The sequence below is a fragment of the Cnephaeus nilssonii genome (genome assembly GCF_951640355.1).
Source record: "Cnephaeus nilssonii genome assembly, chromosome: 10".
Taxonomy (NCBI): domain Eukaryota; kingdom Metazoa; phylum Chordata; class Mammalia; order Chiroptera; family Vespertilionidae; genus Cnephaeus; species Cnephaeus nilssonii.
Window position 1 is genome coordinate 31,299,521 of NC_137081.1, and position 12,230 is coordinate 31,311,750.

A 12,230-nucleotide genomic window follows, 5' to 3' on the forward strand; every position below is an offset into this window, starting at 1 on the left:
TTGAGGGTCTCGCTAAATTTATCGGCCTTTTCTAGGAAATTCTTGAAAAACATTATAATCATGGTTTTGAATTCTATATCCAGTCGTTTGTTTTCCTCCATTTCTTTCATTTGTGATCTGTTTCTTTGTCTCCGCATTTTTGCTGCTTCCCTGAGTTGGTAGGGTAGCTTTGTGTGCTAGGTGTCCTATATGGCCCAGTGGCTTGGCCTCCACAGTTACCTGAGGTCGACACTCTTGGTGCATCCCTTTGTGGATTGTGTGTACAGCCTTGTTGTAGTTAAGTCTTGATTGTTGTTGGTATCACTGGGAGGAATTGACCTCCAGGCCAATTGGCTGTGAGGATCAGCTGTGTCTACACCAGGAGAACTTCTGTGCTGTAGACAGCCTTATGAGACAAGACTTGCAAAACTGCAAAAGCCTCTGTGCTCAGCTTGGATGGGGAGGAGTCTCAGGGCTGAGCAGACAGTCTTGGTTTCCTGTCAGCCCTGCCCTATGAGGCCCCTGGGTCTCAGTGTCCCTCGGTAATGGCTGCAAGCACCTCTAGGAGTAAGCCGCCCTCGAATTTTGCCCGCTGCCAGACAGTCCAGTTTCTCCCCCAATGAATCTGGATTCCCAGATTTTCACCCGGAACTGGAGTTCAATGCAGTGGGGAGCTTCCGTTTCCCACCCACTAGAGAAAGCCAGAGGCGCACTCAGCAGTCAGTCCTCTCTTCATGCACTCGCGCATGCGCCTCCAGACCTTTGCCTTTTGCGGCTCCCCTGACTTTCCGCCTGACAGTCCAGATTCCCCCCGAATAAGCCTGGGTCCCCAGGGTCTCGCCCGGAACTGGGGTTCAGTGCAGTCGGAACTGGGGTTCAGCGCAGTCGGGAGCTTTTGTCTCCTTCCCACTAGAGAAAGCCAGCCAGGCACTCAGCCACCCACATGTGTGTTTCCATACCTCAGCCTTTTGCAGCTCCTCTGATTCTCCATGTGCTTTCCTCTTTCCTTCTAATTGTAGAATTTTCACTCAGCCAGCTTTCCTGTGGTTCTGGATGATGTTCGTTTTGTCTTTTAGTTGTATTTTTGAAATTGTTGTGCGAGGCAGCAGTTTAGGTGTTTACCTATGCCACCATCTTGGTTTCTCTCCCTACCCTATATCTTTTGATTGGAACATTTAATCCGTTTACTCTTAAGGTTATTATTGATAGGTATTTGTTTATTGCCATTTTAATTCTGTATGTCTAGGTTTCTCTCTCTATTTCTTCTTATTACAGCATTCCCTTTAACATTTCTTGTAATGCTGGCTTAGTGGTTATGAATTCCTTTAGCCTTTTTTTGTCTGGGATGTTCTTTATTGGACCGTCTATTTTGAATGGTACCCTTGCTGGATATAATAATCTTGGTTTCAGATCCTTGTTTTCCATTACCTTTAGTAGTTCATGTCATTCATTCCTTTCTGGCCTGTAGAGTTTCTGATGAGAAATCAGGTGTCAGCCTTATGGGAACTCCTTGGTAGGTAATAGTTTTCTTTTCTCTTGCTGCCTTTAAGATTCTCTCTTTGTCTTTAATTTTTGGCATTTTAATTATGATGTGTATGGGCATGGGCCTGTTTGGGTTCTTCTTTCTTGGGGTCTTCTGTGTCTCCTGTACTTATGTGACTTGTCCCTTTATCAGGTTAGGGGAAGTTTTCTGCCATTATTTCTTCAAACACATTCTCTATCCCTTTCTCCCTTTCTGCCTCTTCTGGCACACCTGCTATTCTAATATTGTTACATTTCACATTGTACCACAGCTCCTGTAAGCTGTCCTGTTTTTTTTATTGTTTTTTCTTTTTGGTACTCTGAGTGATTTTTTCAACTCTGTCTTCTAATTCACTGATTCGGTCCTCAGCTTCCCCTAATCTGCTGTGTATTCCTCCTAATTGTTCTTTATTTGTGCTATCTCATTCTTTTTTTCTAACTGTTCTTTTTCCATAGTTGCTATATCTTTTCTTATGCTGTTGAGCATCTTTACCATCATTATTCTGAAGTCTGTTTCAGATAAATTTCTTATCTCCATTTCATTTTTATCTCTTCTTCTGGAGAATTCTCTTGTTCTTTCATTTGTGGGTTGTTTCTTTGTTTCCTCATTTTGGCACCTGTTTAGGTTTGTGACTATGTATTAGGCAGATCTGCTACATCTCTCAATCTCTAGTGCAGGACAGTGTCAAATAGTGTTTCTGACTAATTAGATCAGGCAAAGACTCAAAGTCTCCAGAGACTGCCTCTGGCTGTAGACTGATATAATTCCTCTTGATCTGCCCTCAGGCAATCATCTACAGGTGTGGCAAGAGTTTTTTTTTTTTTCTGAAGGATGGGTTAATTGTTTCTTCCTGGAGGCTAATTGTTATTCTCAGTCTTGTAAGAGGCAAGGTGCTTTCCAATAGAGTGGGTCAGCTGTCTTCTCCCCAGGCAATCATCTGCTTGAGAAAGATTACCTCTGCAGTGTGAAGGAATGGCTCAGCACAAGAAACCAGGGTATCTGCCTTCTGATTCAGAGCCTTCGATCCTGGTGTCTTCTCACCCAGCTCCATCCACTCTGCTGTTCCTCTGTCAGAGCACAAGATGGGTGGCTCCACAGGGACTTTTATGCATTGGCCCTTTAAGAGGGTCCTGAATTTCCAGCCATCTCTCTATGGCAGACAGCTACCCCACTGTTTTTCACAGCCAGATATTATATGGATACCCTTCTCAGTTTTGGTGTTCTCTGCCGTGGGGCCCACTTCGGGAATTAGACCCCAGAGTTCTCAGTGGCAACCCCCACAGCTGAGATTTCTCTCCAGAACTTCAGCTGCTGTCTATGGGGGCTTGCCCAGCCCTTTCACGCCTCTGCCCCTCCTACCAGCCTCTATGCAGTCTCCACTTTTCGTTCTCAGGTTATCAGGGTTCTCTCCAGCATGTCTCCATTGATTATTCAGTAAGTTTTTCTGTATTTTAGTTGTAATTCCAGTTTGGATCTATGCGCATGTCTATGTAGCATCCATTTACTCCACCACCATTTTTAATCTCCTGCTCTTGTGTTTTTTTTATTAGCCTCTGCTGTCCATTTAAAAGGCAAGACAGACCCTAAGCTTTCAGAAATAAGTACTTGTTTTTTTATCTATAAGGTGAAGAAAGCAATTGTGTAAGCAAAGTCACTTGGGGAAGCTTAGTTCAGTAGATAGGGTGTAAGTGAAGATGAATGTGGATTGGCAGTGGCAGGAGGAGCAGCAGGCCTTGTTGGAAGGATGAGATTCAGGGGAAGGGTGGCGACTTTGAAATCACACTATGGGGAGCCACAAGTGTCAGTCACTAGTGAATTGTAGGTGTAAGGTTCCTCTGAAGTGTCATGAGAAAGGTGACTTTTAGAAAGATTAGTGCTGCATCATTGTGTGGAATGCCTGGCAGTTTAAAGATTAATTAGATTTGCACAAGGTCTTTCAATAATCAAGGCAAAGGTGATGAAAGCACAGAGTGAGAACAGAGAAGTGATGAATGTCAGCAAGCATTCCCTAAATAGAGGGAATAAATGAGACAAATAAATGAAAGGTGACTCTAGGAAAAACTAGTTCCCTCCCCCAAACAGAAGCAACTGTAAACACTCAAAAATGGGGTAATGATTAAGTAAGTTATGGTTCCAACTCAGTGGAATGTTATGCAATTACTAAAATTGTTACAAAGACCATGTAAGAACATGGGAAATGTGTATGCTGTAAAATTAAATGAAAGAAAAAAAGATATTTAATTATAAAGAGGTTCCAAATAAAGATGGAGGATCAAGTACCCACATTTGCTTTCATTCCCTCCCAAAACCTCACTAAAACAACAGTGAAGAGATTTTTTTTAAAGACATAAACCCACAAGGACAAAGAGAATGGGAGAGGAGACAACGGCAACAACATTTTGGAAGCTGGGAAGCAGATGGATGAGTGGTAACTGACTTAGCAGTCCTGAGAAAGCTGAATCCTGTGCCAGCAATAGAGAAAGCCAAGAAACAACCCAATTTACACAGCAGAACCCTAAAGAAATTTAGAAACTGACAGCACCAGGTAACTGTAAAGTGGGAAAGAGGTGTGTGAAGAGAAGACTATCTCTCTTGATTGAAAGTTTATTTAAAAGATTGCCCTTTCCATAATTTTGAAGAAGACCAGAAATTTACTCCCTGGACAGAATAAAGTAAAGGTTGTTTGAACTAGGGGACACTTGATGGTGTGGTCCCTTAGCAGAGGTTGAGTAAACTCTGTCACACTGAATGTTAAGAGTCCCAGATTTCTTTTCCTAGTCAACCCCAGAATTCCAGTAGCTGAGTCTATACCCTGAATCAGGAGGTGGGAAAATTTTTTCTCTGAGGAATCTGAGTAGTGAAACAGATTTAAAGATAATAACCTCAGGATTGCTGAACCAACAGCCCAGCTGTATCTCTCTATAGTAAAGCTTATAGACAATCATCTCCACTTACACAAGCAGAACATTTTAGGACTTCACAAAAAATCAGCCTTTTAGTATTTCACTTTCATGTATGAAGAGACAACCAAGAGGAAAGCCTCTAACATGATATAGGAAAACCAAAGCAAGCAAACAGAAAAATAGCAACTAGAACAAGACAGACTATACAAGGAAATGAAACTATTGTTTACATCCTAAAAGAATTGTTTAAAAGAAAGCATTTATATCACAAGATCTAAATACTTTTTAAAATAAACATTTGGGGGATGGAGGGAACGCTCTTAGAAATTAGAAACATATTAGAAAAAATAAAGACTCAAACTTCTGGTTAAAAGATTAAATTGAGGAATTGTCCCAGAAAGAGAAAGAAAAGGTAAGAAAATTATAGGACCAGTCCAAGATGCCCAACATCTGTTCAATAAATATTCCAGAAATAGAGAACAGAACAAACAAACAACAGAAGGGAAGGAAATAATTCAAGAAAGTGCCCCGACTAGAGGGTTGACTTTTTATACTGAAAGAGCCCACTGTCCAGCACAGTGGTGGAGGCACATCCTCACCAAGCCACATTGTCCTACAATCTCAGATCACTGAGAACACAGAAAGGTCCTTATGCTTCTAAGAGTTAAAAGAAAAAAAAGTCACACAGTAGATCAGAACTCAGACTAACTTAAGGCTTTTCTATTAAAACCCAAGAAACAAGATGACAGTGAAGCAAAGCTTTCTAATTTCTGAAAGACTATGATTTCTATGCTAAAATTTTGTACCCAGTTGAGCTGTCAATAAAATGTGAGAGTAGAAAAGGACATTTTCAGATATGCAAGGTCTCAGACAATAAAAGTACCTCATATACCCTTTCTCAAGAAGCTACCAGAAGATGTGCTTCACCAAAATTAAGAAGTAAATCAGGAAGGAGGAAGACATGGGATTTAAGAAACAAATAAACCAACACAGGAAAGAAGTGAAAAAATCACCTAGATCACAAATAAACAAACTTTTCCCATAGAGGACTAAACAGTAAATATTTTTAGCTTTTATAGGCCATTTGGTCTCTTTCGCAACTACTCAACTTTGCCCTTGTAGTAGTAAAAAAAAAAAAAAAAAAACCACAAAAAACAATATATAAATGAGTGAGCATGGCTGTGTTCCAGTAAAACTTTACTTAAAAAACAGGTGGCAGGCTGGATTTGGCCCACACACCATAACTTGTTGACACCTGACCAAGGTGATGGTGAAGAAAGTTGCTAAGATATAGCTCTACTTGGTGTAGAAGGCTCTAGGAGAGATATCTTTGAGAAAATGAAATAGTTAAGATATGTGTGTATCTGAATTTCTTGAGAGATGATTTAGACTGGCAGTTATCAAGCTTTTTGGTCTCAGAACCTATTGCATTAAAAAATGATTGAGGATGTCAAAGAGCTTTTATGTAGCTTACTCTATTAGAAATAAAAACCTGATTAAATTTTAGACATTCACTTACTTTAATTAAAATAAATCCAATTCATTATATATTGATATAAATAACATTTTGTGAAAAATAACTATTTTCTAAAACAAAATTAGGAGAAAAGCTTTTTTTACATTTTTGGAAATTTCTTTCATGTCTGTCTTAGACAAGACATTGAACTGGGTTCTCACATGTACTTCTATATTCAATCTATTGGGATAAGTTCTTTTAGTTGAAGTATGTGAAGAAAATCTGGCTTTAGACAGATATGTAGTTAAAAAAGAAAGGAGTGTCTTAATAGCTTTTTTTTCAAATAATTGTGGATATTTGTTTATATTACACAAGAATTTGACAGTAATCTCTTAATGTCAAATGCAATCTAGAATCTGAAGCCATATCTGCTATGGACTGAATTGTGCCTCCCTCCTCCCCAAATTCATATGTTGAAGCCCTAACCCCGGATGTGACTGTATTTGGAGGTAGGACCTTTAAGGAGATGATTAAAGTTAAATTAGGTCATGAGAATGGAGCCCTGATAAAAATGATAGAATTAGTACCCTTATAAAAAGAGGCCAGAGAGCTTACTCTCTCTCCCTCCCATGTGAGGACATAGTGAGAAGATGACCTTCTGAAAGCTAGGAAGAGAGCTCTCAACAGAAGCTGAATCAGCTGGCACCTTATCTTGGACTTCTAGCATCCAGAAATGAGAGAAATATCTGTGATTAAGCCACCCAGTCTGTGGTATATTGTTATGATAGCCCTAGCAGACTAATACAATATCAATTGATTTTTTAAACTGGGTTATATTATAATCTATTGGTCTGTCTTACACTCTGAATGGATCTTTTATATGTGAATTTTTATCATGTATTTAGAAATTTAGATCATTTAGAAAATATTGGTTTGTTATACTGATCTTCTAAATGTGGACACATTATATGATATCAAGAAATCACATTTGTTAATATTATTACTGATCTTAGACAAGTCTTTTAGGAAATGTGTGTAATATGTGTCAGATACAAGGTTTCCAAAATTCTAATTTTCATGCAAGTTCAAATTTTATCATTGGCAATAAATAATGTCAGTTGTTTTCCTTGAAATGCCAAATAATCATAGTTTGTGTGTCAGTTGTTCCTTCAAGTAAAAGTGATATTCCATAAAAAAAAAAAAAGCAATCAGTTTAGCTCACAACTCAAAGTTATATAAATGCTTTTCCTCAAGATAATCATCATACTTCGGCATGCAGAATAAGTGATAAAATAAGCACTAAAGGGTTGAGACGTAATAAAGTTAATAACTTTTACTCTTTCATCAAAAACATTCTTAAGTGAACTAACTGTTTTTCCCTGAGAGTGTGAAGTGTGATGAGTTTCCTGACCACTGGTACCCTTTGTTACAATGGCCGGATTCATGCCAAGGCAACAGCAGTTTCCCTACCAGTGCTTTTGTACCATCAATGTAAATGTCAGCACACGGAAAGGGGCAAATAATGCCTTAGTACTATTATGAAAATAGTTTTGACCTTATGGGTCCCTGAAAGGGTCTCAGAGACCACCAGGAGTCCACAGACCATGAGAACCACTGTTCTATACAGTTGGTAATTTGGAGTGGATCAATGTACATAGTATACAGAAAAACAAGCAAATTAAAACAAGACAGTTATTAAATTCTGTGAAAATAAAAGTTGTATAGGAAAGAAAAGTAATACTTAGTATCTACATAATCATAATAGTTAATGCTGATAGTTTATTATGTAACTTTATTGGGAGGATGAGGGCATGGAACAATTATGTGGGTTTGATTAGGGGAAGGGTGTATGTGGAAAGAAAAATAAATTCTCTTCTTCTATAGTGAAAAGTTTGTGAATAATGTCTAAAACTGAAAAATCAAGAAGTAGAAATCAAGAAGGCTATACAAAAATATGAAAGTAATGCCAAAATAATCTGATCTGCTGAACGAGGTGAAAGTGATTACCCCGTGGGCAGGGCAGAAGAGAGAGGGGGACAGAGGGCTACTGTTTTTATAGCAAGCTTTTAAAACTGTTTGACTGTGTGAACTATGGATACTTCAATCTTCTTATTTTTATTTTGTAAAATTTCAAGCATACAATAACCCCACCATCCCTGCTCCCAGACTCAACTATATCAACATTTTTTTCTTTGCTAAAGGACTTTAAAATAAACACAGACATCATGTCATTACACTCATACATATTTTGATATGTAATTCTAAAAAATGTGGACACTTTCTTATGTAAGCACAATGCTGTTAGCACACCTAACAATATGCTAGTGCTTTGGTGTCATGTCCAGAATCCAGTCCATATTACATTTCCTGGATTGCCTCCAATTGATTTGTCCGGACTGGAATCAAAACAAGCTACACACATTACATTTGGTTTTGACAGTTCCTATATATCTGATAATAGATTCCTTTGTGAGAATCAAGAAGCAAACCTGATCTGAAATACAAAGAAGGAATTGTGAAGACAGTATGCCAGTAATCATATTTTGGTGGGGGTGGGAACATGCATGGGGAAAAAATGAATGGAAAAAGACCAGAAGGAAATAAAATAGAATGCCAATAGTGGTTGTATTTGGGTAGTAAGACTATGAGTAATTTTTTCTACTTTTTTGTGTGTTTTCTAATGTTTTTTGAAAACACATATTACTTTTATATTTTAATAAATGCTTGTTTTTGCAAAAATTTAACTAAATAGAAAATAAAAGCCCATAGGAGAAAAGTAACTTGAATCAACAGAAAAGAACGATGAATCTGAATTATGCCTGCCAGGGTCAGACCCAAGGAATAAAAAGCTGCCTGATCTAATGAGCTTCTAAAATATGAGGGTCATAAAAGAAGCACTAGAAAGAGGCACTCTGAAGGCTCAATTGGTCTTTAGGGTTTCTGTTGGAGGTAGTGTCTGGTAACCAAGCCTTTTGGCATGAGGGGCCTATAGAGCAGGTGTGAAGTAGGCACAAGGTCCAGGAGGGGATGCTGGGCCTCTGTCAAACAAGCCAAGTAGGAAGTGAAGGGATTTGGACTGGGAATAGTTGTGGAACCACTAACCACACTTATTGTACTGTGGTCATCCAAGCACCCTACCAGACCAAATAGCACATGGGGAGTTAACCTGGTTGGTTAGTCCAGGGGTGTAGTGACCAATGAGTAGCTCTTACAGCAGGGGTGGGGAGCCTTTCTTTCTGCCAAGGGCCATATGGATATTTGTAACATCATTTGCGGGCTATACAAAATTATCAACTTAAAAATTAGCCTGGCCCTAGCCTGTTTGGCTCAGTGGATAGAGCATCGGCCTGCAGACTAAAGGGTACCGGGTTCGATTCTGGTCAAGGGCACATGCCCAGGTTGTGGGCTCAATCCCCGGTAGGGGACATGCAGGAGGCAGCCAATCAATGATTCTCATCGTTGATGTTTCTCTCTCTCTCTCTGAAACCAATAAAAATCGTCAAACCTCAGAGGGAAGGTAGGGGAGGATGGGGGTAAGGGAGAGAGATCAACCAAAGGACTTGTATGCATGCATATAAGCATAACCAATGGACACAGACACCAGGGGAGTGAGGGCATGAGCAGGGGGAAGGGGTGCGGGGACAAGAGGGGGATAAAGAAAATAATTTTTTTTAAATTAGCCTGCTAGTCTAATCAATGATTCTCTCTTATCATTGATATTTCTCTCTCCCCCTCTCCCTTCCTCTGTGAAATCAATAAAAATATATATTTTTTAAAATTATCCTGTTATATTTGGTTAAACATTTAATTAACTCCTAATGTCTTGGCAGGGCCAGACCAAATGATTTCTTGGGCCTTATACAGCCCAAGGGCTGGACATTCTTCACCCATCTTACAGTCAAGATGCATGAAATGGGGTGGGGGTGGGGTGGAGGGCAGGTGGGAGGGTCAGGGAACCAGCAGGCCAGTAGGGACCCTGAATAAATGAGGAGGAGGGTGTCCAAAGCCTGAGGCTGGGTTTGTGTACAGTGATGGTTTGTGTGTACAGCATCCAACAGCATCGTACCTCTGCTACATGGTGCCAGTCTCACCTGGAGACGAAGTGGAGAATGTTTTGTAGTTTTCCTTAGCCTGCGGGAAGTCTTACTTTCTAGAGTAGGCATGGTCAGCTATAGAAAGGATATTTTTATTTAAATACCCACTAGGTTTTTTAAACATTCAGCAGAAAATCTTGGTCATACATGCTTTCATTAATCCAGCGCCCAGATTTTTAGATCAGTAAATTCTGAAGGATCTATTTTTGGCACTTTTCTCACATATTGGTGGTGAGGGCATTGTTCTCTGATCTAGATATTTGTGACTATATATTGTCATATGGAAAACAAGCCCAACTGAACCTTGTGCTTTGTAAGTTCCAACTTGGGTACCATGAAATCCACTTTGACCATGTTAGTCCAGTGCCCTTGTTATTTTTTGAACACCTCTGGCACTCTGTCTCACTTGGCACTAAGGTCCTACAAAACAGAGACCATACCTAAGTGCCCCACTCATCAGAGGCATCTTAATTTTAAGTAACTTCTGTAAAAACATCTATCTTACATTTTAAAGGAGGTCAGAAGCAATGAATCTGACTTGATAACTAAGTTCTTAGATCTTAAAACTGTAATATCTCAGGGTCACAGTTCGGAATACTGAAGGAAGTGTCTCACAATTATAGTAGCTCTTCACAGCTTGCCTTTCCAGCAATATCCCTGCCATTGCTCCTTCTAAGTTAGAATGTGAGGGTATACTCCAGAAGTTGCCCATTTCAACCTTAATCAGTAACAACAACGCCATTTCAGCCGTTTACGTAGCTAAAAACCACAATGTCATTATTGACTTTGATCTTTCTCTTACTTCTTACATCCAATCCACCAGTGAATCCCCTAACTACCTCTAGAATCTGTTCCCTTCTTTACCACTACCAGCATTGTCACCTGGGTCCAAGCTACCATTCCCCACCTGGACTACACTGGCTTCCTAACTGTTCTCCTGGCTTCTACTTCTGCCCCACTTATCTTCTCTCTACTCAGCAGTCAGAATGATCCTTCTAAGTCAGAAATTAGGTATTATCTCTCTTAAAAAACAAACACAAAACTCTCTAGTCTCTTATTCAGAAAAAAATCTAAAATGTCTTCACAATGGGATTTCTCCCCTCCCCCTTTTCTTTTCTCCCTGTCTTCACAGCTAGAAATGCATGAACTACAGAGTCTGCTTGGGACTAGAGTCTCTTCTCGCTTCCTAGAGCATCTCTGCTTTGGGAAAAGCTGGTTTTTATTGCATAACAGCTCTCCACTATGTAGCAGCTCCCCACCCCAGCTTCCATGACCTGACTTCACTCAAGGTCGCACTTTCCTAACTGCCACCTTAGAACATCCTTCAAGTCTCTGTCCATTCCTTGGAGATCTAGGAAAATCTTTCCTGTCCCTGCCTAACACCCACCATTTTGAATATTGGACACTGTAGAGGAACTACAATGTCTTTCTTCAGCTGGCCCTTCAATGTGCTATTTAAGAATCCTTTTATTGCCAGTGTAGCTGTTTCAAACTTTTATTCTTGACTCCAGCCTTCAACTTTGCCTTCCACTCCTCTTTCCTTCAAGATCCACCATTCCCCCAGGAGACTTTCAGTTCTTCTTGGAAATCAGGGAAACCAGCCAGCTTGATCTGCTGAAGTCCCCACTTCAGAGAGTCAAAATTCCCCTCTGCCTTTCCTCATACCCTCACCTCTCTTCATTCAGTAAAACATCTTCTGTTGCAGCCTGAGTTCAAGCCCCACCTTCTCTAGATCTGTTACCGGCATCAGCATCTTCCAAACCACTTAGACTCTCAGCCTCTAGCCTGCTTCACATCTGCCAAATCCCAGCAGTTCTAAGTGCTAGCAGCTCTACCTTTGCAAATTGTCTCTAGTCACTCCTCTCTTTTCTGTCACCACAGTCACTGTCCTACTCAAATCCTGTCATCCTCCTCTGGGATGGCTGAGAAAAACTGTTCAAGCCCTCTCCCCAGTGGTGTTAGATGACTTTTTAAAGCTGAATCTGGTCTCATTGCACTACTAGAGGCCAAGTGCATGAAATTTGTGCACGGTGGCGGGGCGGGGGGAGGGTCCCTCAGCCTGGCCTGCACCATCTCCAATCCGGGACCCTTAGGGGGATGTCCGGCTGCCTCTCACAATCTGGGACTGCTGGCTCCTTATGGCTCACCTGCCTGCCTGCCTGATCACCCCAACCAACCTCTGCCTGCCTGATCGCCCCTAATAGTTCCCCTGCTGGCCTGATCGCCCCTAACCTCCTCTGCCTCGCCCCGCACCCGGGACCCGGGCTTCCCTCCCT

The 12,230-nt window shown here is 40.5% G+C and overlaps 1 protein-coding gene across 6 annotated transcripts in view; it reads left to right on the plus strand.

Moving 5' to 3' along the window:
• The window catches only part of DIS3L2 (DIS3 like 3'-5' exoribonuclease 2), a 345,537-nt gene that overhangs the window by 252,605 nt on the left and 80,702 nt on the right, over positions 1 to 12,230 (plus strand). The window lies entirely within an intron of this gene.